The sequence below is a fragment of the Pelodiscus sinensis genome, chromosome 19 (genome assembly GCF_052426305.1).
Source record: "Pelodiscus sinensis isolate ZL-2025 chromosome 19, ASM5242630v1, whole genome shotgun sequence".
NCBI classification, from domain to species: Eukaryota; Metazoa; Chordata; order Testudines; family Trionychidae; genus Pelodiscus; species Pelodiscus sinensis.
This window is the reverse complement of record NC_143070.1, coordinates 32161314-32187262: the sequence shown is the minus strand read 5'-3', so window position 1 is coordinate 32187262 and position 25949 is coordinate 32161314. Positions and strand designations below refer to the sequence as shown.

The following is a 25949-nucleotide window of genomic DNA, read 5'->3' as shown; positions in this document are numbered from 1 at the left end:
CCCGGGAGTTGAGGGAAGGGAGGGGCTGGGGTGTCAGTCAGGCTCTGGCTGGGAGACTTACCTGGCTCACTCCCGGCCAGCAGCCCAGCACATTTCTCAGGCAGCCTGTCTGCCTTGTCCCCACACAAGCTGCAGGGGCCATCTGGGTCGATGAATAAGACCTTGAGTGGAGGGGGGATGACGCTTCATATGGCCAGAAACCAGCCAATGGGATTGTGCTGGGAACAGGGACACTAACTGCCCAGCAGTCCCTGTTCTCAGCAGCTTGCGGGGGTGGGGCAAACAGGGAGTGTCTTGATGGGCTAGATACAGCCCGCTGGCCTGTATTGCCCAGGCCTGGCTTAGAGGGAACCTTGGCTCTGGGGGAGGGGCGCTGTGGAAAGGCCAGTCTTGCCTTCCTGGGCAGGACATGGTACCTGCAGCCTTTCAGATCAACCCTCAGCCAACAACCCAAGAACCAGCCCTTCCCTCCACCCTCACTGGAGTCTGCTGGGAACTACCTGGACTGAAGCCCACCCCAATTTCAGCATTAAAACAGCCTGGAAATGAGAAAGCAGCTAAAGTAACACTGGTGGGACTTGAACCCACAACCGTTGACTGTCTAGTTGGGCTCACACTAGCCACTACAGCATAAATGCCCAACATGCTTTCCATTGTACCACAAAGCTTGACGGACTGCTGAGTTTGTTATCTCCACTCTCTGCTTTGCAGCACGGCAATTGCTGGGGGAAAAGACAGGGGAGCCAGGTCTGTCTCTTTTGGGAGAGCAGGTACCAAGAGGGAGGGGGCCACTGAGCACCCAACAGTGAAAATAAGGGATAAGAGCTGAGCCACAGTTGGAGAATGTGGGCATGGATCCCACTGCCTCTCGCATGCTAAGCAAGTGCTCTACCACTTGAGCTAACTCCCCTGCCTAGAAAAGCTTTTGCTACCTCCCCTACCTTGTTCCGGAGCCCAAAACATCACTGCCACTGCCCAAGGCTCCGTTCTGAAAGGGCCACTTGTGAGACTGACACCCGGGGGCCGGCTAGCTCGGAGGTTTAGGACGTGGTGCTCATATCACACAGATGCATCTTAAGAGCAAGCCCCTTGTTTCAAACCATAACGGGCTCGCTATTCCGACGTCCCTGCATGGCAGGAGGAGGGAGGGACGTTTTGGAACAGCGATTTATTTCGAAGTAAGTGCTGTGTAGCCAGCCCCAAATTACAAAATAAGCTATTTCAAAATAGGCGCATCGATTATTTTGAACTATGGGACACAACCCTAGTGAGTTAGAGCTGAACTCTGCCCCCAGCTCCACCCACCGACCCACCCACCCACGTACTGACTCCCTCGCTGCCATGGGGCTGTTTGCATTGGCCTCTTCTCTCTGTAGCCAGGCTTCAGCCAGGACTGAGACTCAGGCAGGAGAATGTGACCCGGCTCCCTGCACCTGGGCCCTGCATTTCTCATCCCTTCAGACACACTTGCTAGTGGAGGAATAAATCACAGTCACATGAGTGTAGATTATGAAACTTTGTTGTTGTTGTTGCCTTGGAAACTCCCCACAGACCTTCCCCTGGGGGCCCCGGCAGCCCGCTCACATTGCACAGCTCACTTCGAGGTGAGGGTGCTGTGTAGACGTGCCCGTCCTGTTGAGGACCAGCCTGCTGGGGGGAGGCTCTGGCCACTTCCTTTCCTTGTCTCTCTCAGGCTGTCTCTACACTGCAGAGCTACATCTACACTGCAGGCTTTTAGTACACGAGCAAGTGCTCTTGTGTAAAAACTTGCAGAGCGTCTACACTGCAGGTACCTTCTTGTGTAAGTAAATTTATAGTTCAGCATCAGAAAACAGGGCTTCTTGCACAGAAGTTATTGGTCTCCCCACAAGGAATAAGCCCTCTTGTGCAAGAACTCGTCCACAAGGAGGCACTGTGGATGGGCAACAGCAGTTTCTTGCTCAAGAAAGCCCTATGGCTAAAATGCCCATCAGAGCTTCCCTGCGCAGGAGAACGTCCACACTGCCATGGGCGCTCTTACAGAAAAGCACTTTTCTTGTGCAACAGCACATGGCAGTGCAGAGACACTGTTGCGCAAGACCTTTTGCACAAGAACTCTTGCACAAAACAGTTCTTGAGCAAGAAGTCTGCAGGGTAGATGTAGCCAGGGGGCTTTTGGGTTTGTTACCAGCACTGAGCTTTGTACAACAGCCCAGGGAACATTGTGAAAAGCCAAAACCTTCCAGCCCTGGGGGTCCCTGGCCAGTCAGCAAGTGGCAGAAAGATTCCCTGAAGCACTGACTTCAGGTGATTTGAAACAAAACCATTCAGTTCAGATGAGGTGGATGAGTGGTTAAGGCGATGGACTGCTAATCCATTGTGCTCTGCATGCATGGGTTCAAATCTCATCCTCATCAGGTGTTTGCAGCCCTCCCTCTTGCTTCTCCCAGAAGTTCAGTGCCAGCCCCTCTTGTATCCCTGCCTGCCCTAGCCCCTCCCACTGCAGCCTGGGGAAAGGGGAAATCTCCACAGTGACACTCCCAGCTGGGACCCTCAATCCCTTCTGCCCTCAAGGGGAAACCTCACAAAGGAGATTCCAGGCAGCCAGGCCATTGGGGTCTCTGAGATGCCCCAGCCCTGCAGCCTGTCCCACCTGGCTGTTGCCATGGATCCTCTGTGAGGTCACTGTCTCCCAGCCAATGAGCTGAGGTGCTGCACAAGGCCCTTGTGATGTCACTGCTGCCTTGCAGGCTCAGGTCCAGCCCCTTGGCCTGTGTGAGCTGCTCCCCCTCTGCCCAGTCACTCAGGGCTGGTTCTAGGGCTCAAGCAGGGAACATCAGAGGCTGCTGAGGGGGCCACATTGCTAGGCCAGGGGCCCCCCTGTGGGGCTGTGAGTGTTGCTGTCCCTGCTCTACAGACAGGGCCATAGAGCCTCAGGAGTCTGCAGTGGTGGGAGACACTTCCCTGGTTTTGGGAGGGAGACAAGACGTCAAGGCCCATGACTTGGAGCCTGCTGCCAATACCTATGGAAAGTTGATTTTCAGAGGAATGAGATCAGCCCTTCCTTGTATCTGGCTTCTTCAAAGGGGCTTAATCAGGATCTAAAATTGAAGAAGGGCCATTTAGAAGGGTGAATTTCTGTCCCTGGCATTTTTTTTCTGTGTACCCCAGTGGCCTAATGGACAAGGCACTGGCCTTCTAAGCCAGGGATTGTGGGTTCAAGTCCCACCTGGGGTGATAGTTTTCTCTCACTGGTAAAGAGTTTACCTTCCTCTGCTCTCTGAAGTAGTTAGCAAGGCTGCTCCACAGTTGCTGTTCCCTTCTCTACACAAGCTGTTCAGACCCCTTGCTAGCCAATGCTGGTGTTAGGTGCAGATCTGAGTGCTAAAATCCCAGGGATTCAAAGGGTGTGTCTAGACTACCTAGTTTTGTTGACAAAACTATACCAGCATCTACACTACCTCTGAGTTCTGTCGACATAACGTCGACAGAACTCAGCAGTTTTGTTGACACTGGTATACCTCATTTTACAAGGCATAACACCTTCTGTCAACAGAACTCTGTCGACAGAAGGTGTTATTGCCTGTAACATTGCGTCCAGACTACGGAGTTCTGTCGACAAAGCAGCTTGCTTTGTCGACAGAACTCAATGTGTCTGGACGCTCTTTGTCGACGGAAGTTTTGTCGACAGTATCTGTCGACAAAACTTCCGTCGACAAAACGCGGTAGTCTAGACGTACCCAAAGTGAGAATGAAAGGATGCGTTTTCCTCTAGAAGGCCCAGGAATCACAGCTGGAGGGAGGAGGTGGCTGTAGCAGAGCAGGGTCTGTCTGGAGACAAAGCGGAGCCTGAGGCTGAGAAGGCCCATGAGAGGCAGAGACTCCAGAGGTGGGAGGCTACTTATTTGGTCTAGCAAACTGACAGAAAATCCCCAGGAAATCCCCAGGCCCTGAGCTGTGTGTGGGCAAGGCCCATGGGGTAGTTTGCCTGGTGGGGTTTGGGGGGTGGAGACTCAAACTGTCCCTCGTGCCCCTTTTGTGTGTCTGTTGCGCTTCCAGTATCTTTCCTCAGGCACGTTCCTCCTGCAAAGACCCCTCCTCCCCCCAGGGCTCTTGTATCTTCCTTTGTGCAGCTCAGCTGCAGACACTGCCAAGGCTGGAAGGAAATTGCTTCACTTTGGGAGTCAAAGGTGTTGTCTGGGACCATAGAGCAGTTTCACTGACTAGCTTGAGAGGGGCACCACAGCTTAGCTGGCTAAAACACCTACCTTATAAACATAAGAGCCTGGGTTCAATTCCCAGTGGTTCCATATTGCAGCCTTTGCTCACATTTTCCCAGGTCCTTCTGGGACACAGAAGAGGCCTCCCCTGGCCACCCATGGAACTGCTGGTTCAGGAAAAGGCTGATTGGGGAGGAGTGTTGGGAAGAAGGAAACCACAAGTGAGAAGCACCTGATGCCCACAGACCCTCACTCTCCATGGCTGTGGAAGCTGCAGAGGTTGCACTCACAGGAGCTCTGGACACTGACAACCCAAAGGAATCACAAGGGCGTGTGGTGCTGGCTCTCCTGTCCCAGCAATTGCAGTCAGAGCCCTGCCTTGCCAGTGCCAGTCACAGCAGCCTCTGCACCTGCTCCAGGCTTGTGGTTTCCTTCTTCCCAACACCCTCCCCAATCAGCCTTTTCCTGAACCAGCAGTTCCATGGGTGGCCAGGGGAGACCTCTTCTGTGTCCCAGAAGCTGCCAGGCTCTGACTCTTGCCCGCTTGGTGCCCCCGTCTAAATTCTCTTTTAAATTGGTCTTTATGGTCCTGCTCAGGGCGTTTTTCTCCTCAGCAGCGCACAAGAGAGACCACCAGCCAGCTTGACCAAACCTCAAACCAGCTGGATGAGCCTGCCCACATCACAGTGAGTCGCTAGTGGCCCTGTCAGAGAAGAGCCATTGGCAGCTGCAGAGACAGCCCTTCAGCTGCTGGACGCACCTTTCTGAAAGGGCTATTTGTGAGCTGTGCTGTGCTTGGCTGGCTAGCTCAGTTGGTTAGTGTGTGGATCTAATAATGCCAAGGTCATGGGTTCAAGCCCTGTGCTGGCTAGATATGTTTGCTGTGGTGACTGTTCTACCCCCCTCCTTTAGCTCCCTGCTATAGACAGGGAAGCAAAAACAAGCCAGAAAAATGGTAGGAGGAAGCTCCAGTCTGCACAGCCCCGGTGGCTAAAAGGCCCTTGGTCTGGCAGGCTTTCCCCAATAGCAGGGAAAACTCTTCTCTTCCCTCTATTGTGGGGCTACTCATGGGCCTGCTGGCTCAGCTATTTAGAGCTTCATGCTAATAATGCCCAGGTCTCTGCAGTCCATGCGGAGGAATGTGGACATTTTTGGCCAAATGGCCAATGGTCTTGCAAAGAAAGGCCACCTCCCTCCTACCCCCGCATCCTAGACCAAGTCAGATCCAAGGTCAAGGAATTGCGGCAGGGGTATGTGAGGGAATCCCTGCATTACTGTGCATGCTCTTGGAGAGGATGAAAAGCCGTGAGAGGCAACTGCAGGACCCATTTGTGCCTGTTTTTGCAGGGTTCAAATAAGGGCTCAGCAAGAAGCTTTCATGCTCCTTCTTTACACTGCATTGGCTGTGAATCAAACCCAGGTGAACTGCTTCAAAGGCAGTTTTGTTCACTGCTATACCACCAATGCCTGCCTGGAAAGCTTTTAGGAAAATTAGTGAGGGAAGCCCACGTCTGCCATGAGGCTGGCCAGAGAGTGCCCGTGTGGTTTGGGGAAAGCAGAACTTCTTGGCCATTAGGCACAGACCAGAAGTGGTGACGCTGGGGTAGTGGCTGCCTTGCACTCTGCGTGGTGTGAGGAGCCAGGCGGGAGAGGAGTCCCAGAGGTTGTTGGGTGGGAGAGTAGAGTTTATCAGACTTTGGGCTAAGCTCTAGAGCAGCCAAGGGAGAGGTGGGGAAGTGACTTCTGGATACTCTGTGTGGCCCGGGGATGCGGGCTAAGAGCCGTCCTTGTGTTTTTTGCCGTAAAGTGTTGTTTCTGGGTCTTTTGCCTAAGATCGAGCACGTCTTCCTTTTGGAGAGCCATGTCACAGGCACAAGCCCCCAGAGACCTCTTCAGGGACACATCACAGGACGAAGCAGGGGGCAGCAAACACCAGGCACTGTCAGTGTCTGGGCCAGAGATAAAGACCCTCTTGGAGCTGTGATCCAAGGAGGGGTCTTTGCAGGCGCGGCAGTCCAGGTGGACGAATGCAGACATTTATAAACATAAAAACATAAGAATGGCCATACTGGGTCAGACCAAAGGTCCACCTAGCCCAGTGTCCTGTCTGCCGACAGTGGCCAGCACCAGGTGCCCCGGAGGGGGTGGACCGAAGACAACGATCAAGCGATTTGTCTCCTGCCATCCGTCTCCAGCCTCTGACAAACAGAGGCCAGGGACACCATTTTATCCCCTGGCTAATAGCTTTTATGGACCTAACCTCCAGGTAATTATCTAACATATGGCCCAATGGCTGATGGCCTTGCAGAGAAAGGCCACCTCCCCACTCCTGCATCCTAGCCCAAGTCAGACCCAAGGTTAATGAATTGCGGGAGGGGTATGTGAGGGCCCGTGAGGGCAGGTCCCGCTCTGGGGAAGCACCGCAGCACTGTGCATACTGTGAGGAACTGGACCGAATCCCGGGGTGTGGGGAGCCCCGTCTCCAGGGATAGTTGTGGAGTCTGGGATGGAGACACCTGGGAAGCAGCGGCTGCAGCTTCAGGATGACAACGCTGATGTCCTGCAGCTCCAGGAGATGCAGGAGGACTCCCAAACGTCTTCAGGCAGAGGGGAGGGAACATCAGGTGAGTGCTGGGAGGTTGCAACACCCAGGACATGTCGACACTTGCAGTCTCCTTCAGGAGAGGGATGCAAATGGAGACATTCGAAATTGTAAATGAAACCGGGATTTAAATATCCCGCGCTCTATTTGCATAATCGTGTCCGGGTGCTGTTTCAAAATACTTTATTATGAAATAAAAAACACCGTTTAGATGCAGTTATTTGGGGAGAAAACCCTTCTTCCGAAATAACCCTTAAACACTCCCCTCTGGTCTGGATCTAACAGCAGTGTCAGCGTTTGCTAGTCGGGGCTCTGGACAGCACCTGCACAGAGGGAGATGGCAACTGCGGGACGCCCTGGCCAACTGTCCCAATGTCTCACAGCAGAAAAGAAAACAAAAGAGGCCAATGCAAACAGCCCCTGGCAGCGAGGGAGTCAGCACATCGGTGGGTGGGGCAGGGAGCTGGGGGCAGAGCTGGGCTCTAACTCACTGGGTGCCCTTGGCCCATTCAGTGAACCTCTCCCTGTCTCCATGGCCCTGTCTGTACAGCAGGGACAGCAACACTCACAGGCCCCGCAGGAGGAGGCTGGTTTAATGCTTCACCCCAGGGCCCAGCAATGAGCCCCCAAGCTTGCCCTGTTCTGGAGCCATTTTTGCTGGGTGAATTCTGTGGGGCGGGTGAGGTCAGGCCTGGGCACTGGGATTATTTACCACCGTCCCTGATCCTGGGGCACTGCTGACTTCACAGCTGTGGTGGCCGAGTGGTTAAGATGTTGGACTAGAAATCCAAAAGGGTTTCCCTGCGCAGGTTCAAATCCTGCTCCCAGTGAGGCCTGTGTTTTGGCCATGCCCTAACCAGGGCAACAAGCTGCACAACCCCTGAGCCACTCTCCCTGTCCCCAGTCAATCCCTTTCTGCGCCTTCCGATAGAGACACAGAGCACGGTGCCTCCTTATGGGTCCCTGAGCTCTAGGGAAACTCTCAGCTCCTGCAGCCTCTGTCCCTTGCCCAGCACCCCATGGCTCAGCCCTACCCCTGGGGGCTGACCTGCTCCAGTGTGTGATAGGAGTTGAGTTAGAGGATGGAGTGTCTGGGCCTGCCCCCAAAGGTCCATCCAGGAAGGGCAGAAATGTTGGGGATATGATGTGGGTCACTCCTCCCGAGGCAAACAGCCCCCCCCCCCCCCATGTTGGGAGGAAAGGGTCTAGAGAAGTATTGGGGGGGGGGGTCTTGTTCCCTGCTCTTGCTCTGCCTTGGCCAAAGAATTAGTAACAGAATATTTGTCCAAGTTTATGTACAGAAAAAAACTGACAAGCATGTTTCTGTGGGGTGGTGGTTATCGTGTTTGCTTAATGTGGAAAAGGCTCCTGGTTCAAAGCCAAGCAGAAAGTGGGAACAGGGGGTTCTGCTCCTATTTGTGGCTCCCCAGGTAAACACAGCCCCTGCTGCTTGGGGATAAGCCCAACTCCCAGGTTGAGTAAAGCAAGGAACAACAGGAGCCCTGTCCTAGAAAGGGAGGGGCCAGTGTGTGTGAGTGCATGGCCCAGACAGACAGCCCCAGGGTGCAAGGACAGAGCTGCCGGACATCTCTAGTGGCCCTGAGGGGGGGAGACATGGGTGTTAACAACATGCTCATGTGATGCCATGTTCCAGCACTGCCAACAGGGAGTGTTTTTTGTGGTGTCACCTGATTCCCCCCAACTGTAGCCCTTGTACCTGCCCTGTGGCAGGATAGAGACCGAGGGCCAAGAGAAAGCAGGAAGAGCCCCAGGATGCAGCTCAGCTCCCCTTTTCTCCTGCAGTGCAGGTTGTGAGAACAGCTCTAAGCAAAACCATCAACTTGAAGTAATTAGCCCCTATTGGAGCATGCCAAAGCCTGTGATTGAACCAGGGACCTTTAGATCTTCAGTCTAACACTCTCCCCACTGAGCTACTTTGGCTGTGATAAGAATCCTGTGTGGCCTGTAATTCTCTGTCCAGGATGTTTGGCAGCATGTCGTGATGCCCTGCCCAGGAAGGCCAGACTGGCCTTTCCACAGCGCCCCTCCCCCACAGCCAGAGCCAAGATTCCCGCTAAGCCAGGCCTGGGCAATACAGGCCAGCGGGCTGGATCCAGCCCATGAAGCCACCCAACATGGCAGCAAGAAGCCTCAGGCAGATTCCCTGCTCACCCTGCCCCCACGCACAGCTGAGAGAAGGGGCTGCTGGGCCCTTTGTGTCTCTCAGCTGGAGAGGAAAAGGCTTCAGGCCTGGTCCCTGCTCCAAGCTCGTTTGTGGCCAATGGGAGCTGCCTGCTTGAAGCCCTGGCCAGTCCCCACAAGCTCTTATTCACCCAGGCGTGTGACCTGTACCCCCTGCGCAGGGAAGGGGCTGCCTGAGAAATGTGCTTGGCTGCTGGGAGTGTCTCCCAGTCAGAGCCTGCCTCTGGCACCCCAGCTTTGTGGGAGGCCAAGTAGGAAGGGGCCTCTGGAGGCTCATAGCCCCCTGGCCTGCTGTGTCTGTGGAAAGGGGGAAGAGGACACATACCTCTCACTGGGGAACAGGGCGCATGGATCCCTCTCGTTCCTGCAGAAAATGAAACAGGCTGAGCATTTTGCAGAGAACGGACCAGTCCCTGGAGAGATGGAAATGGGGCCGTTCCTTGTGGGGAAAGAAGTGGGTGTGTCTGGATTGGGGTTCGAGTTCAAACCTCTCCACAGACCAGAACCCCACATTAGGGGCAAGAAAGAGCCTTGAGTCAGGCAGTGGAGAACACATGGCTCCTGTTACACTGAGATGGGAAATTAGGTACTTTCTTGCAGGCAGCCTGGCTAGCTCAATTGGTAGAGCATGAGACTCTTAATTTCAGGGTCATGTGTTCAAGCCCCATGCTGGGCGGTGCCCTTCCTTAACTCACATTCTCAGCCTGTGAGCAATTGACTCTCAGTTTTCACCAGGGTTTTAGAAAGAAAAAGTCTAGTCCTGGGGTCCAGCTTTAGTAGAACCAAAGAGAGAACCAACTGCAATTTCCATCTTCTGAGGAGAAGGGAAGAGGATTTTCTTCTCCTCAGTTCTAGCCACATCAGCCCAGGGAGGAGAAAAAATAACCCTCCGCCCACTGATTGTCCCCGGTTAGCTTCTGTAGCTTCACCTCCTTCCACAGCAGCTCCAGCTTTGAGCTACAAATCTCAAGGTGCTGGTGAGGAAATTAGGTGCTTCCCTGAGAACAAGAGGTGGAGTGTTCACAAGGAGCATCCCCCTCCCCTCCAGACCAGGGTGTTAGAAAGAGCTAGGAACAGAACAGTCAGCCAAGTTCCCTGCCTTGAAATGTGTTTCTGTGGTGTAGTGGTTATCATGTTTGCCTAACAAACAAAAGGTCCCTGGTTCAAAGCCAGGCAGAAACACAGGGTCTTCTCTTATTGCGGTGCCCAGGTAACTGCAGCTGCTGCTGACCAGCCTGTTGATGAGCCCAACGCTCATGTGACGGCGGGGGGGGGGGTAACGTCAGCTGATAATGCCCCTGGGTGCCAACCTGGGGAAGCCAGATAAATTAGGCCAGGCAGCTGCTTGTGCCTTGGCCTCCCTGCCCTCGGAGGCTGGTGTATTGGGCCGGCTCTGCCTGCTGCCTCCCTTGTGTGACTTGCCCAGTGTAACAGGCCAAATGTCGGAAAAGCCTCTTCCAAAAAAAAAAAAAAAGAAGCAGAAGAAAAAGCTGCACAAACTGGGTTTTGAAGTTTGCGTAGCTTTTCCCAGAAGAGCAGTGTAGGGCAGACATAGCCTGAGTGTTGCTCAGCACCAGTAGGAGACAGGGAGGGATAAAACGATCTAATGGCACCTGAAGCCTTTCAGAACAACGCCCAGCCCCAGCCACAAGAACCAGGCCTTCCCTCCATCCTCACTGGGGTCTGCTGGGAACTGTCTGGACTCAAGCTCACCCCAGTTTCACCCTAAGGATTGCCTGGTCTGTAAAAGCTGCGCCCTGGAAATGAGAAAGCAGCTAAAGTGACACTCGTGGGACTTGAACCCACAAACTTTGAATGTCTAGCTGGGCTCACATGAATCACTGCAGCTTAAAAGAGTGATAGAAAAGTAGCCATGTTAGTCTAGGGTAGCTGAAACAAAATACAGAAAAAAAACAGTTTCTTGCCATTTTAACTCAGAAAGGACATTATCTCAATGACTTAATTACCTGCCTCCTGCTTCAAAAGCCTTTTAAAACTGCACTTTAAAGGGAATCCTCTGAACTGTTATTCATGCTAAAATTCGACACTTTACGGCGGGGTCCTAACAAAGACTCTAGTTATCTTACCCATTACAAAGATAGGTTCCCCAATTATCACCTCTAATATCATTAGCTCACAGACATTTACCTTCCCCCCCGCCTCTCCGTTCTGTTCTGAAATTTGATTTGTCCTTTTCATATGTGTTCGGTTTTTTTAATTGTATCCTTTGGTATATATGGTTGTGACAATTTTCTTCCACTATTTGATCTGAGGAAGTGGGTCTGGCCCACAAAAGCTCATCATCTAATAAACCATCTTGTTTGTCTTTAAAGTGCTACATAGTCCTGCATTTTGTTGCAGCTTAAAAGCCCAACATGCTTTCCATTGCACCACAGAGCCTGATATCTCCACTCTCTGGTTTGCAGCATGGCAATTGCTGGTAGCAAAGAAAGGGGAGCCAGGTCTGTCTCTTTTGGGAGAGCAGGTAGGAAGAGGGAGGAAGCCACTGAGCCCCGGACAGTGAAAATAAGGGATAAAAGCTGAACTGTATCGGAGAATGTGGGCATCGATCCCACTGCCTCTAACATGCTAAACAAGCACTCTACCAAGTGAGCTAATTCCCCTGCTGCATTAACAGAGGCCTTCTTGGAGGCTCTTCCCTTCTCCACAGGGACGTCTGTCATCTAGGTCAGTTAGTCTTGGGAAAGGAGAAGGCTCCGAAAAGGCCACAAGGGCAATTCTCAAGGAGACTCCCTGCAGCAAAGCCATGCGGGGGGGGGGAGGGGGGGGCTCTGAGATGGCCCCTGCCCTGCAGCCTGGCCCACCTGGCCACTGTCATGGACTCTCTGTGAAGTCATCACCTCCCAACCTCCTTTAGCCAATAAGCTGAGGGGCTGCAAAAGGCCCTTGTGATGTCACTGCCACACCCACCCCTGCCCTCCAGGGCTAATGTCCTGCCCCAGGCAGCCCCTTTGCATGGCTGAGCTGCTCCCAGGGGTGAAAGTGACACATTTCTTACAGGGAGTCCTGGGGGATGAAGCAGCTGGAGAGAAGCCAGGAGAGCAGAGGCCAGCCTGAGAGCTGAGAGTCAGAGGTTCCCACTATACTTTCATATCACAGGTCCTATGGTGTAAGGGGCAGCACTCAGGACTCTGAATCCTGCAATCTGAGTTCAAATCTCAGTGGGACCTACTAAGACTCTGCTGGTTGTTACAAGGTCCTGGTGCTTCAGCTTCCATGCACTAAGGTTCAACAAAGAGAGTTTTTTTCCTCTTGCTGGGTGTCTGAGGCCACTGGAGCTCCATCTCCAGACGGAGCAGGCCAGCGGGAAGGGTCTGATGCCATCACAGCTGCAGGGCAGGTCACCCACCTGACCCCTGAGCTCAGCCCGTGATGGAGGCAGCCAGACAGTGTGAGTGGGTCAGAGGGGGGATTGGGGGAAGGGTCCTGAGTCCTGGCTCCCAGCCACGCACCTTGGCACAAAGACCAATGGCCCCTGCACAAAGTGCATTGTGGGAATAAGAGTTGGGGCAGCAGGAAAGGGGCCGGCCCCTCAGTACCAGGGCGCAGGCAGAAGAAGACGGGAGTGAATCCTGCTACCTCTGCCATGGCTTGGCCCAGGAGGGCTGGGGTCTAGCAGCTTTGCACCCCAGCTTTGTGGGAGGTCAAGTAGGAAGGGGCCACTGCAGGTGCACAACCCCCTGGCTTGCTGTGTCTGTGGAAAGGGGGGAAGAGGACACATACCTCTCACTGGGGAACAGGGCGCATGGATCCCACTCGTTCCTGCAGAAAATGAAACAGGCTGAACATTTTGCAGAGAACAGGCCAGAGCCCTTCTCCTGTCCCTGGAGAGATGGAAATGGGGCCGTTCCTTGTGGGGAAAGAAGTGGGTGTGTTGGGAGTGGGGTTCGAGTTCAAACCTCTCCACAGACCAGAACCCCACATGAGGGTCAAGAAAGAGCCTTGAGTCAGGCAGTGGAGAACACTTGGCTCCTGTTATGCTGTGATGGGATATTAGGAAACTTTTTGCACACAGCCTGGTTAGCTCAGTGGGTAAAACATGAGACTCTTAGTTTCAGGGTCATGGGTTCAAGCCCCATCCTGGGTGATAGCTTTCTTTAACTCACATTCTCAGCCTGCAAGCAATTGGCTCTCAGTTTTCACCAGGGTTTTAGAAAGAAAAGTCTAGTCCTGGGATCCAGCTTTAGTAGAACCAAAGATAGCACAACTGCAATTTCCATCTTCTGAGGAGAAGGGAAGAGGATTTTCTTCTCCTCAGTTCTAGCCACATCAGCCCAGGGAGGAGAAAAAATAACCCTCCGCCCGCTGATTGTCCCCATCAGCTTCTGTAGCTTTACCTATTTTTTCCGGCTTGGGGAAAATCCGGAAAACGTCTAGACTGGCCCGATCCTCCGGAATAAAGCCCTTTTCCGGAGGATCTCTTATTCCTAGAGATCCTCCGGAAAAGGGCTTTATTCCGGAGGATCGGGCCAGTCTAGATGCTTTTTTCCGGCTTTTCTCCAAGCCGGAAAAAAAGCGGCGGACATGTTTATTTAAATCCGCGGGGGATATTTAAATCCCCCGCGGATTTCCCTATGCTGACTTACCTGATTTGCATCCCTTTTCTGGAATTTGGGGCCAGTCTAGACGTAGCCCTGGGGGCAGGGTTCTCCCTCAGGGATGCTTTACTCCACAGCAGCGCACAAGACACATGCTGTTGCTGGTGGCCCTGCAAGGCAAGATGAGCTTTGCCTGCCTCTCATACCCTAACTCACTACTTGGCCCCATTTCCTGCCTCCCTTCCTGGGCTGACCCAGTGGCTGACAGGGGCTGTGGCTGCTGATGGTGGGAAGATGGGTGGTGGGACCCTGACACCAAGAGGGCCCAGCCGCCTCTTTCCTGCTTGGGCCTGGCTCTCAGCACGGGGCAGGCGGGGGGCACCCTAAGAGATGAAGCAGCAGAAGGGAAGCAAGGAACAGCGTGTCAGCTGCCAGCTGAGCCAGGTGAGTAACAAAGGCTGCATGTGCCCTGACTTCTCTACCCTTCCACATCCTCACCCCTGCCCTGAGCCCCCCCCCCCACTCTCACACACTCCCCAAATCCCTGCCCTGAGCCGCCCACACTCCACATTTTAATTTCTTACAGGTACGGTCCTATCACAACCCCTCCCCTGACTTCCTGCCTTGATCCTCCTCCCCCCCCCCAAAGGGTGGTGCCCAATAGAACAGCCCCTGTAAGAAATGTGTCACTTTCACCCCTGGGAGCAGCTCAGCCAGGCAAAGGGGCTGCCTGGGGCAGGACATTAGCCCTGGAGGGCAGGGGTGGGTGTGGCAGTGACATCACAAGGGCCTTTTGCAGCACCACATCTTATTGGCTAAAGGAGATTGGGAGGTGATGACCTCACAGAGAGTCCATGACAATGACCAGGTGGGACAGGCTGCAGGGCAGGGGCCATCAAAGAGACCACACCCTGCCACTGCCCTCCCCGCCCATGGCTTTGCTGCAGGGAGTCTCCTTCCTGAGAGTTGCCCTTGTGGCCTTTTCGGAGCCTTCTCCTTTCCCACGACTAACTGACCTAGAAGACAGACGTCCCCGTGGAGAAGGGAAGAGCCTCCAAGAAGGCCAAACTGAACACAGCAGGGGAATTAGCTCAAGTGGTAGAGCGCTCGCTTTGCATGTGAGAGGCAGTGGGATCAATGCCCACATTCTCCAGTGTTCAGGGAGATCATCATCTTTTTACTGGCAGAGCCAGCCAGGGGCTAAGTGGCTGCCCTAGCCCCCCTCCCCCACTTCCTAGTTGCTCTCCCCAAAAGCCAGCCACACTGAGGCAGAGAGCTGCTGGACACCAGCCCTCCTGGGCCAGGCAGTGCCAGGAACACTGGAGGCAGGGGGCAGGTGGGGCAGAATTAGCTCCATTGGAAAAGTGCTGCCTTTGTGCCCGAGAGGGAGCTTTCCCAATGTCCATTGGTATTTCCTGGGGCTCTGTGTAGGGGATTGGCCATCTTCTCCACAGGAAATGCCTCTTCTTTGGAACAGCAGCTCCCAGGAGCTCATGGAACTTCTTCTTCTCAGCTTGGGAAAGGGACAAGCAAGGGGCAACGGGACAGGGGTTTATGTGATGATGACAGGGGTGCAGAAAGTATTTTTTCTCCTACTAAAGAACCAGGGTGAGAGAATGAAACTGGTAAGTAACCAAGTTAAAAATAAACCAAAAGGAAGCATTTTTGCACCCAGTGGAACTCCTTGCCAGAGGATGTTGCAAAACTGAAATCTGCAAGAAGGCCCAAAACAAAATTGGATAATTTAATGCAGGAAAAGTCAATCAATGTCATTTAACCGGGATGGACAGGGCAGGTGTCCCTAGCTGGTGCATTCCAGAAGCTGGGAATGGGAGATGGGAAGGATCACTTAATAACTGTCTGTCCTGAGGATTGAAATTGTCTGCTGTCCTGAGACAGGATTCTGGGCTAGTTGGACAACTGGCATGGCCCAGTCTGACTGCTTTGATGTTCTGTTTGGCTGTTCTTGTCTCTCTGGACAAGGGAGAATGGTCCCCTGTGACGGACCGGGCCGTATCTGGGCACAGCTGAGGGCGTCCGTTCAGGGCGAATTGCTCAAATCTGGGGCTCCTTACAGCCCCCAGACTGGTGACCTCTCCAAACAGGCCACAAACCAGTCTCAGAGTGCTTCAGCTGCCTGCCTGAAGCCTCACGAGCAAAACCCCTCCGACACCTCAGCAATAACCATGCCCCAGATGGCCCCGGGCCTCATACACAAGTGGGGGGTCCTAGCACCCAATCCCACCTACCCCGAACAAGTCCTGTCTGGTTCCAAGAAACCAGCCACAGATCCCTGGTCAATTTACCCTCTGGACAACTGCCTAACCTTTTATTTCACTATCACACGTTACAGCAGCTGTGACCCAAGAGGTTACTTCAGGCTCCTTCCCACCTCTCCCTCACTGCTAAGACAGCACCTGCCATTTTCAGAAGGGGCAGAGATGGGTGACTCAAACTGCCCCTCCCCACTGATGTGTGGGCAGCCCTGCAGGAAGCTCTGTGGCACACACAGCACTAGCCCAGCACAGTCAGGTCGGCACAAGATCCATTGGTTCAGTTTGGTTGTTGAAGGAGACAACCCAGAACTGGCTCCAGCCCCCACTCAGTAACCTGGGGAAATGACCCACCAGGCCTGGGCCCCTCGGAGAGGCAACGATTCCCCACTGGCCAGGGCAGAGCCTCCCTCTGACACAGTCATGGAGCCTCCTTCCCCTGGTCCTGCCTCCCCCTTCACTCAGCTCTCACTGCTCGGTGCTGCCAGGGAGGGGCCTCACTGCTCATCAGTGTTTCTGTTCCAGGAGCAGGGTGAGTTTCATCTTGTGCACCAATATTGAGTCTGTGGGCGCCTGTTCGGGGGTGAGCCCCCACGGCCTCTGCCAGTTACTAACAAATATCTTAGCTACAAGTTATGGGAGAAAGACACTAACCCAAGGCATAATTAACACCTGGCTGTGGCTAGTATCTGTCTCCCCCAGGGCCACTAGGGAACAAATGAGGGACAAGGTATGAAGCAGATCTAAGAGGCTGGCTAAGTTGAGTGTGAAAAGCACAGGGAAAAAGACCCAAAAGCTGGTGAGAGAACAACATGAAGACATCAGGATCAGGATAGCACATGTAAAACCAGGAATTCAAGAAAAGCCAGGACAGGATTATAAAGTGAAATCCCTGCTCCTTTCTACTTGAAAACTAATTTTAAACATTTTAACAGTAGCCAACCACTCAGCCTGTGCTCTCTTCCTCTAGCTTCCCAACAGGAAAGAAGGAACAATCATCAACAGCAGACAGCAATTATGTTAAAACAACACTGTCTGCTTGCTTCATGCTCAGAAGAGAACACTATCACTCATCCTCATGGCTAGCAAGACCAACCACTTTCAGCTGTATTTCTCTAGTTACCAACTATAGAAATGATCCCTGAAAGCACAGTCTTAACAGCAGCCTGCTCGCTACACACCCACATTCATGTGCATTCACTTTCTCCTCATGAGGAATGTTTTCACACAACATCTGTGTGAAACAGAAATAATCTCAGCAAAATGCTTGTCCCATTCAAACACACTCCACCAGGTTTAGAAATCTGTATATTAGAATATGCTCCATGTCCCTATTTACAGAAACACGCCTCCTGATTAGCATGTGGAGCACCTGGCAGCCAATCAAAATCTCCTGCTGTTTCTTCCTGAAACTGCAGTTCCTGGGGCTTCTCTAAGTCAGTGGTAACAAACTGCCAGTCCACAGACCAGCAAGGGGCCAGGAACCCCTGCCTGCCGGGCAGAGGTAGAAAATAACTAAGTAGAAATACTTGATCACACTGCTCAAGACCTTTTTTGGGTATTTGTACTTTACTCAAGTCATTTATTTTAGTTACACTCTGATTTTTATTCAAGTTATTTTATTTTGTTTAGACAATATTGTACTTTTTACTCCACTCCCATGTCCAGAGGCGCTGGGTTACTCATGACTTGCGTCATTCTGATTTGCTAAAGCCCAGCTGCATGTGCAAGAACCAAGTCATCCAAGAAATAGCCAATCCACAAGCACAAAGCCCCTGCCAAGGAAGAAGCCTTTTAATAGCTGCTCCAACACCTTGTCATTCAAACCCAGTATCCCTGCAGGCCCTGCCAGCCTGAGACCTGAATGACCAGGGCGGCTGCCCAGGGCTCCATGCTGGCGGGGGAGAGGTGAGGGGTGATATGAGCAGTCTCATGTGACCTTACCTAGGCCAGCAAGCTACATTGGAGGGAAAACCAGCAGCAGGGGTCAGGGGGGACAGAGGCACTTACTTGTGTCGGGTGAATCCTCTGCTCTTGTGGGAGCAGCAGCAGGGTGGGTGGGTGCCGGGGGCAGGGGCTCCCCATTCCCCCTGGGACAGAGGCCCCTGTGTAAGCCCTATAGGGGAAGGTGGGGCAGGCTGTGCTGGAAGAGGCTGGGGGTGGGTTACTGAGTGGGGTGGGGACTGAAGAAAAGGACCCAGAAGCCTGATGCTGAAACTCCCCCTCAGTCTGGAGTTTCACACCCTGACGGATCAGAATAAAGTGCCTCAAAGGAGCTACAGCCCCACAGCCCAGCCTAGGGATGGCTCAGCCAGTGGGTTAGAAGCATCGGGACACAGAGAGACTCAGGAGCTGCTCAGAGACAACCACTGGTGAGAAGCAGAACAATTCCCCCAGCAGTCGATTGGTTCTGGCTCATTTGCTGGGACTTAAGGAGAACAACAAAGTCCTGAATCAAGTATCAGAGGGGTAGCCGTGTTAGTCTGAATCTGCAAAAGCGACAAAGAGTCCTGTGGCACCTTATAGACTACCTGAAGTGTAGGAGCATAAGCTTTCGTGGGCAAAGACCCACTTCGTCAGATGCATCTGAAGAAGTGGGTCTTTGCTCACGAAAGCTTATGCTCCTACACTTCAGGTAGTCTATAAGGTGCCACAGGACTCCTCGTCGCTTTAACAAAGTCCTGAGTCTCCCCCCTGTGACTGGCCCCTGCTCAGCCAATCAGAACTGGGACTAGAACTGGAAGGCTGTGTCTACACTGGTGGGTTATTGCGCAAGAAGGGCCACACTGCCCACTCGCTCTTGTGCAAGAAGTTTTATAGTAAAGTGTGGTAAGAAAGGGCTTCTTGCACAAGAGAGCGTCCACATTGCCATGGATGCTCTTGCACAGAAGCACAGCTCACACACACCAGCATGGATGTGTTCTTGCACAAGAACCCACCAGTGCAGATATAGCCCAAGGGACCTTCAGAGACAAAATCCAGTCCCCTGCCTCACAGCAGGATTAAACACCATCCTGATCAATGTCTCTCCAAAGAAGGGAAGTTAGCATGAGTGGGGTTTGAACCCACGCAGACAAACGTCTATGGGATCTTAAGTCCAACGCCTTAACCACTCGGCCATCCTGGTGGTGTGGAGGAAAACAGACATGAGAAACTTTTCTCCCCAAACAGCCCAGGGACTCCCTCTCAGAGCATGTGCCCATCCCATCCCTGTACCAGGGTTTCCCACCGCGAGGGCGAGAGCTGCCCCCTCCTCACAGCAAAGAGGGAAGCAGGGAAAAGGGAAGAAAAATGAGACAAAACCCAACGTCCCCAGGGATTCCGAGGAACAAAGGCCTGGTGGGGAAAATATGCCCCCTCCCTTCACCCAGTGTTTTCCCTGCCTTGCATTCGGCAAGCCCCCAGGGATCAGGCCAGTGTTTCCAGCCTTTGTGTTTATACCATGGACAGACAAACCCATTCACAAACTTTTGCCAGACCAGTAACATTTTATTTACATATCACTGTGCATGCACAGACTGCACTGAGCGCCGCACCGGGCTAAAATCTACTCACCACGGGCGGGCAGATTGCCCTAAGTGCCGAGCCCTGCATATCTGCATCCGCATTATGCAAATAAGTGTAAATATCTGCAAATGCTGATCTGCTCACTCCCCCAACCTCGCACATGCTGGGAGCTGGGAGCAGTTTCCCTGGACCCAGGCTGGGATCAAAGCCACCTCTGCTGGGAGCAGCCCTGGGCCAGATCCGCCTCCTATAGCCCTGGGGGGCTGCTCTCTGGGGAAGGGGAGGGCGTCTCTCTTACCTGCCCCCGCAAGGGGCAGGGACTGGGCTGGGGCACTGCCCTGGGAGAGGTTCCTACATCGCACCGGCCCTGCGGGAGATTCCCCCTCCTGGAAGGTGGCACTGAGGGAGCTCTGAGGCTCCAGGGCAAAGGCCTCCAGCCCCCCAGTCCCTGGGATTAGGAGGCCCTGGAACCAGGCCCCCTGGAGTAGCATTGTGGCCAGGGGGCTCTGACACACAACGGGGCTGGCCCCAGAGCCCAGGGCCTAAGCTTGCCCAGGCTCACGCCAAGGGGCTTTCTGTGGTGCCGGGCGGGGGAGGGAGGTCAGGCCCAGGCCAGTGGGAGAAGGGGCAGCGCCTGCCAGGGCAGCAAGGGGAGCTGCAGGGAGCGAGACGCGGCGTTTCTGCTGGGATCACTCAAGGGTCCTTCTGCGGGTGAAGCGCCAGTGACACCCCTGTGCTGCTGGGTTCCTCTGCCCCTCCCATTCGGGGGGCTCTTGCCCTGGCACTCATGAGAGGGCCAACATAGGCAAAGCAGCCTGCCCCAGGCACCTTCCATAGCTCAGCTGGCAGAGCAGAGGCCTGTAGCGGGTGCTGGGCAAGTGTCCTTAGGTGGCTGATTCAACTCCAGCTGAAAGGAGAGATTCTTCTCCCTCCCCCTGGCTGCAGGCCCGGCCTTAGGACCAGGCGGCTGCCTTGGGTCTGTCCCTTTGGGGCCTGGTGCTACAATTGACAGAAAGGTTTTGGGTACCAGCTGCCAATCTAATGTCTTGGGCTGCGCAGACCTTGAGTCATGGCAAGAGCAAGAGCTGGAGGGGAATGGGGAACGGCTGCACTTTGGAATGGGAAGGGGGTGTCTGGAATCATAAAGTAGAACAGTTTGAGGGCTGCTTCCAAGCAGGGCACCATGGCTTAGTTGGCTAAAGCACCTGCCTTGTAAGCAGGAGATCCTGGGTTCAACTCCCAGTGGTGCCTTGTTACCAGGTCAATGGGTCTTTTCTTCCCACCATTCTTCAACATGTATCTGGAGTTGGTTTTACCTTCAGTTGAGCTTGGTGGTGCCCTCACAGTGGGAGTAGGATAGTAGCAAAGAGCAGGAGGTGCCCTAGGGGTTTGATTTAGTGAGGCTCATAGAGACTACAGCTACACTAGAAGTTTTCTCTGTAAAAAATATGTTAATGAGGGACTCAATTGCATGAGTCACAATCTCATTTGCATATTTTCAGCCAATGGGATTGCTGTGCAAAAACAAGCAGTGTGAACATTTTTTTTGCACAAATTTCCCTTTTTCCACAAGATTCTTATGCTCCCAATAAAGAGGTATCCTGATCTTGCAGAAAAAGGGGGTTTTGCACAAACAGAAAACTTCCATGCTGCTTGTTTTTTGCACAACAACCCTAGCACAAAACCAGTTTGTCAGAAAATATGCAAATGAGATCATGACTCATGTAAATGAGACCCTCATTAGCAGGGCTCAGCAAATAATGTAATCTACTCGCCCATGGATGTAAGTAATTACATCCCGGAAGAGCTGGAGCAGAGCGATCTGCACATGTGCAGAACGATCTGCGTGTGCGCAGAGCGCAGAACCATGCGAAACCGCGTGGCTGGCCAGCAGAGCTCCCTGCTGCTTGGCAAGCCCTGCTCATTAGCACATCTTCTGCTGAGAAAACTCACAGTGTAGACACAACCGGAGACTCTGGTGCTGATCATGCAATAGAAGCACATTATGTTCAAACAGCTGCCATGTGAATGTACCTGAAAGTCACAAGGATCAATGATCTGTGTGAAAGGCAGGTGGCCAGTAATTAGAGCCCCAGGTATGTTGTGTGCACAATGGAAGGTAGTCTGATAATTGTGTTTAGTGAAAAGTAATAGGTGTAATCGCAGTGCACAGGAGGGTTTTTCTTGCGCAAGAAGGGGCAGTGTAGACGCTCCTTCTGGTGCAAGAGTCTCTTCTGAAAAAAATGGTGGCTCATTAGCTATGCAAATGAGGCTCAGTAATATTCCAAACTTAGCTTCATTTGCATATTACTCATGGAAGAAGCTGTGAGCGTAGACATAGCCCAGGTGTCCCTTCTGATGGGACTGGCAGGTTCTTCTCCGGGGTCTCAGAGTTTGGGTACCTTGTTGGCCTAGGAAGGGGTGCAACCAAAATACAGGCCTCTCTGTGAGCAGGATTTGAACCTGCACAGGGGAACCCTATTGGATTTTTAGTCTAACATCTTAACCACTTGTCCATCACAGCTCTGAGACTTCACAGCTCAGGGAAACTGGTACATAATTTCAGTGTCCAGGCCTGACATCACCTGACAGAATTCACACAGCAAACCATTTCAACAATCATACAGAGGGGTCCTGGCTGCTCTGGTCTGAGGCTGCCTTGGAGGTGAGTTCTGCTTCCAGGGCTTCTCTCCTCCTTCTTGGTCTTCTCCCTTCCTTTCCCTTTTCCTCCTTCTTCCTCTTCTCGTTTCCCCTTTTCCTTCTTCTCCCTGGTCTCCTTCTTGGACCCCAGTTTATAGAGTGAAAATTGAGTCCTGCTTAACCAATTATTTTAGTTTAATGTTACTAACCAAAGCTAACATACTATTATGATTTACCTAACCAATCATACTGCACCACCTTTGTTGATTTCCCCCCAGCAACATTAATGATACATCAGAGAGAAACAGTTACAATGCAGACAGCGATCACACAGACAAACAATAGGAAAGTGAGGACATTAATCATAGAATGCCAATTGCACAAACACTGATAAGCAGTTTTTTGCCAGACAAAATGCTGTTAACTAAGTTTTCTCTACCCATCCTGAGATCTGTTTCTTACTTGGTGACAGTGGGTGTCCTTAGGATCCAAGCCCCTTATCACAGCCTAGTGTGACCCTATTGAAATGCTATTTGGATGGAATGTGAGCCCAGGCTTTACAGTTAATTGCTGCCTCTCTGCAGAATGGTAAAGGTTAGATTTGCTGAATAGCTAGAGGCCTTCCAATGGATACATATCGTTACAAAGAACCTTTCCAAGCACGAGATACCAGAACCCACAAGCACAGTCAACACAACTGCAAAGGGACTCAAACCCTGTAGTCTTCCAACCCAAAGTCAGATGCTTTATCTTTTAGGCCACACAGTCTTGGCCTGTGTACAAATGGACTTTTTGAAGTGTGTAAGAAGGGAGCAGTGTACCTAGGCCCCCCTCCCTTTGTTCTTCCAAAGCCGGTTGGGTGGGGTGGGGCTGGTTATGGGGAGGCAGAGCCCTGTGCCTGTCTCAGGGCGTCCCAGGGAGGCTCCTTGCAGCCCAGGAGGAGAAGGGGGCTCTGGGTGGAAGGAAACAAGCAAAGCTGGTCCCAGTGGGCATGAGCTGAGGCTCCAGTTCAGTGTAATTGAGTCACTGCTGGCTCATGAAGGTCCCATGTTGTAAGGGGCAGCGCTCAGACTCTGAATCCTGTGAGCTGAGTTCAAATCTCAGTGGGACTTGCTGGGGCTGGGTTGGTTGCTGCAAAACCCTCCTGCTTTATGAGCTTTGGGCTCCTTATCTACAAGCTCCCCAGAGAGAGAGTTTTGTGTCCGATGCCCCCTGGAGCTCAGTCTGATGCTGTGATCTGCCTGGCTGAGATGGGCTGGGCCCTAAAACTTAACCTGCCTGGAGCTTGCTGCTTACCCTTCTGGTCTCTTGTGTGGTCCCCAGGAGCTGCCAGGCTCTGACTCTTGCCCGCCTGGCACTAGCAGGTGCCCCCCCCCCTCTAAACAATCTTTTAAATGGGTCTTTCTGGTCCCTCTCAGGGTGTTTTTCTCCTCAGCAGCAGCGCACAAGAGAGAAGCTGTTGCCAGTGGCCCTGCAAGACAAGATGAGCTTTGCCTGCCCCTCTCAGCCTGACTTGCTACTTGGACCCATTCCTGCCTCTCTTCACAGTGGCCAAAAGGGGCTGAGGCTGCTGCTGACAGGGAAGAAGCTCGGAGGAAAGGTGCTGGCAGCAGGAGATTCTGGCTACCTCTTTGCCCTGGGTCTGCCGGCCACCAGCCACCTTGACCAAACCTCAAACCAGCTGGACTAGTGAGCCCATGTCACAGTGAGTCGCTAGTGACCCTGTCAGAGAAGAGCCATTGGAAGCTTCAGAGACATCCCTGCAGCTGCCGGAGGTGCCTTTCTTGAAAGGGCCACTGGTGAACTGCACTTTCATAGGCCGGCTAGCTCAGTTGGTTAGAGTGTGGTGCTAATAACGCCAAGGTGATGGGTTCAAGCCCCATGCTGGCCACAGGGGAGGTTGGTTTGGTGACTTCCCTTCCTTTAGCTGCCTGCTATGGACAGGGAAACAGAAACAAGCAAAAATGTGAGCTGTGCAGGAAGCAGGGCAGAGATCTGGTAGGGGGAGGCTCCACCCTGCACAGCCCCAGTGGCTAAAAGGGCCTTGGCCTGGCTTCCTGTCCCCAAAAGCAGGGGAACTGATGCCCAAATTCCTGCTGCTGCAGTGGCTACCTCAAGGCACCAGGTGGGGGGCAGGCTCTGGAGCCCAAGCCACACGGGGAGACTCAATATGACTGGGAGGCCTGGAGCGTGTGAGCCCTGCACAGAGGCTGCTGCTGGGGGCCTTCTTCAGTGGCCCAGCAGCTCAAGTTCCCCTGAACTAGCTTCTCCCCCTGGAGCCACCCCCCAGCGCTGCTGAGGCCCCTGACATGAGGCAGTGGGACCACCAGAGGAAGGTGCCAGCCTTAGCCCTTCCTCCCAGCCTCCTCCCCCTCCCAGGGTCTTTCCCCAGCCCCTCCCCAGTTCTACATTCCCCACATAAAAACCAGAGAGTTTGTTCTTTCAACAGGGAAAAGTCCTGTTTGTGTTACCAGCGGGGGGGCGGGGGTGTTGGGGGGGAGACACAGAGGGCAAAAAATGAGGAGTATCGTTAGTTGGAACCAAGAGGCTGGGTTTGCACTACTGCAGAAAAAAGGACTCTGCCCCTGGAGCTGCCCTGTCCGCTCCAGAGCCCTTAGGCTGGCACTGGGGAGGCCTGAGTCCAGGCAGTGCCCAGCCAAGGGGGAGGGAAGGGCTGGGGGATGTTCTGAAAGGCTGCTGGCACCATTAGACCCTTTTTTTAGCAGTGAGGGAGAGGTGGGAAAGGAGCCTGAGTTAACCTCTTGGGTCACAGCTGCTGTAACATGTGGCAAGAAAGTTGACTAAGGCCATGAAAGTTGACTATGGAGTTGTTTGGTAAAAATTGCTGGGGGCTTCCCTGACTGGGAATTGAACCCAGGCCACAACAGTGAAAGTGCTGGATCCTAACCACTAGACCATCAGGGACACATAAAGCCTGTCTCCTTGCTCACCTACACTAGCCTTTCACAGGCCATTTAATGTCCACTTCAGGATGGGGGGGAGGGTCCATTCTCCCTTGCCCAGAGGGGACAAGAACAGCCAAATAGAACATCAAAGCAGCCAGACTGGGCCATGCCAGTTTGCCAGACCAAATAACTAGCCCCTCCCCCCCCCCCGCTCTGGAGTCTCTGCCTCTCATGGGCCTTCTCATCCTCATGCTCCTCTTTGTCTCCAGACAGACCCTGCTCTGCTACAGCCACCTCCCTCCGGCTGTCACTTCTAGAGCAAAATGCATCCCCTTCATTCTGACTTTGTACATCTGGGGTTTTCGTACTCAGAACTGCACCTAACACCAGCATTGGCTAGTGAGGGGTCTGAACAGCTTCTGCAGAGAGGGAGAGAGAGAGAGAGAGAGCCACTGTGGAGCATCCTTGCCAACTGTCTCAGAAAGCAGAGGAATGTAAATTCTTTGTCAGGTGGGACAGTGCCAGAGACAGAAATTCACCTTCTAACTGTCCCTTCTTCAACTTTAGCTCCTGATTAAGCCCCTTTGAAGAAGCCAGATACACAGGAAGGGCTGATCACACCCCTCTGCAAATCAGCTTTCCATGGGTATCTGTAGCTGGCTCCAAGTCATGGGACTTGACATCTCGTCTCCCTCCCGAAACCAGGGAAGTGTCTCCCACTGCTGCAGCCTCCTAAGGCTCTATGGCCCTGTCTGTACAGCAGGGACAGCAACACTCACAGCCCCACAGGAGGGTCCCTGGCCTAGCAACGTGGCCCCCTGAGCAGGCTCTGATGTTCCCTGCTTGAGCCCCAGAACCAGCCCTGAGTGACGGGGGCAGGGAGAGCAGCTCACACATGCCAAGGGGCTGGCCAGGGGCAGGACATGAGCCTGCAAGGCAGCAGTGACATCACAAGAAACTTTTGCAGCACCTCAGCTCATTGGCTGGGAGGCAGTGACCTCATAGAGGGACCATGGCAACAGCCAGGTGGGACATCTCAGAGACCCCCATGGCCTGGCTGC

The 25949-nt window shown here is 53.2% G+C and overlaps 9 non-coding genes across 9 annotated transcripts; 5 read left to right on the top strand and 4 right to left on the bottom strand.

Moving 5' to 3' along the window:
* Positions 1-3143: 3143 nt before the first annotated feature.
* TRNAR-UCU (transfer RNA arginine (anticodon UCU)) lies at positions 3144-3216 on the top strand. The gene has a single exon. It is a non-coding gene; the product is annotated as a tRNA-Arg (tRNA).
* A 5453-nt stretch (positions 3217-8669) lies between these two features.
* Positions 8670-8742, bottom strand: TRNAF-GAA (transfer RNA phenylalanine (anticodon GAA)). Its single transcript has one exon. It is a non-coding gene; the product is annotated as a tRNA-Phe (tRNA).
* Positions 8743-10112: 1370 nt separating this feature from the next.
* TRNAV-AAC (transfer RNA valine (anticodon AAC)) lies at positions 10113-10185 on the top strand. Its single transcript has one exon. It is a non-coding gene; the product is annotated as a tRNA-Val (tRNA).
* A 1937-nt stretch (positions 10186-12122) lies between these two features.
* On the top strand, positions 12123-12194 carry TRNAQ-CUG (transfer RNA glutamine (anticodon CUG)). Its single transcript has one exon. It is a non-coding gene; the product is annotated as a tRNA-Gln (tRNA).
* Positions 12195-16776: 4582 nt separating this feature from the next.
* On the bottom strand, positions 16777-16992 carry LOC142821715 (small nucleolar RNA U3). Its single transcript, XR_012898402.2, has one exon. It is a non-coding gene; the product is annotated as a small nucleolar RNA U3 (small nucleolar RNA).
* Positions 16993-18879: 1887 nt separating this feature from the next.
* On the bottom strand, positions 18880-18962 carry TRNAL-UAA (transfer RNA leucine (anticodon UAA)). The gene has a single exon. It is a non-coding gene; the product is annotated as a tRNA-Leu (tRNA).
* Positions 18963-20519: 1557 nt separating this feature from the next.
* On the top strand, positions 20520-20593 carry TRNAT-UGU (transfer RNA threonine (anticodon UGU)). The gene has a single exon. It is a non-coding gene; the product is annotated as a tRNA-Thr (tRNA).
* Positions 20594-23799: 3206 nt separating this feature from the next.
* Positions 23800-23873, top strand: TRNAI-AAU (transfer RNA isoleucine (anticodon AAU)). The gene has a single exon. It is a non-coding gene; the product is annotated as a tRNA-Ile (tRNA).
* Positions 23874-24835: 962 nt separating this feature from the next.
* On the bottom strand, positions 24836-24907 carry TRNAE-UUC (transfer RNA glutamic acid (anticodon UUC)). Its single transcript has one exon. It is a non-coding gene; the product is annotated as a tRNA-Glu (tRNA).
* Positions 24908-25949: the final 1042 nt, after the last annotated feature.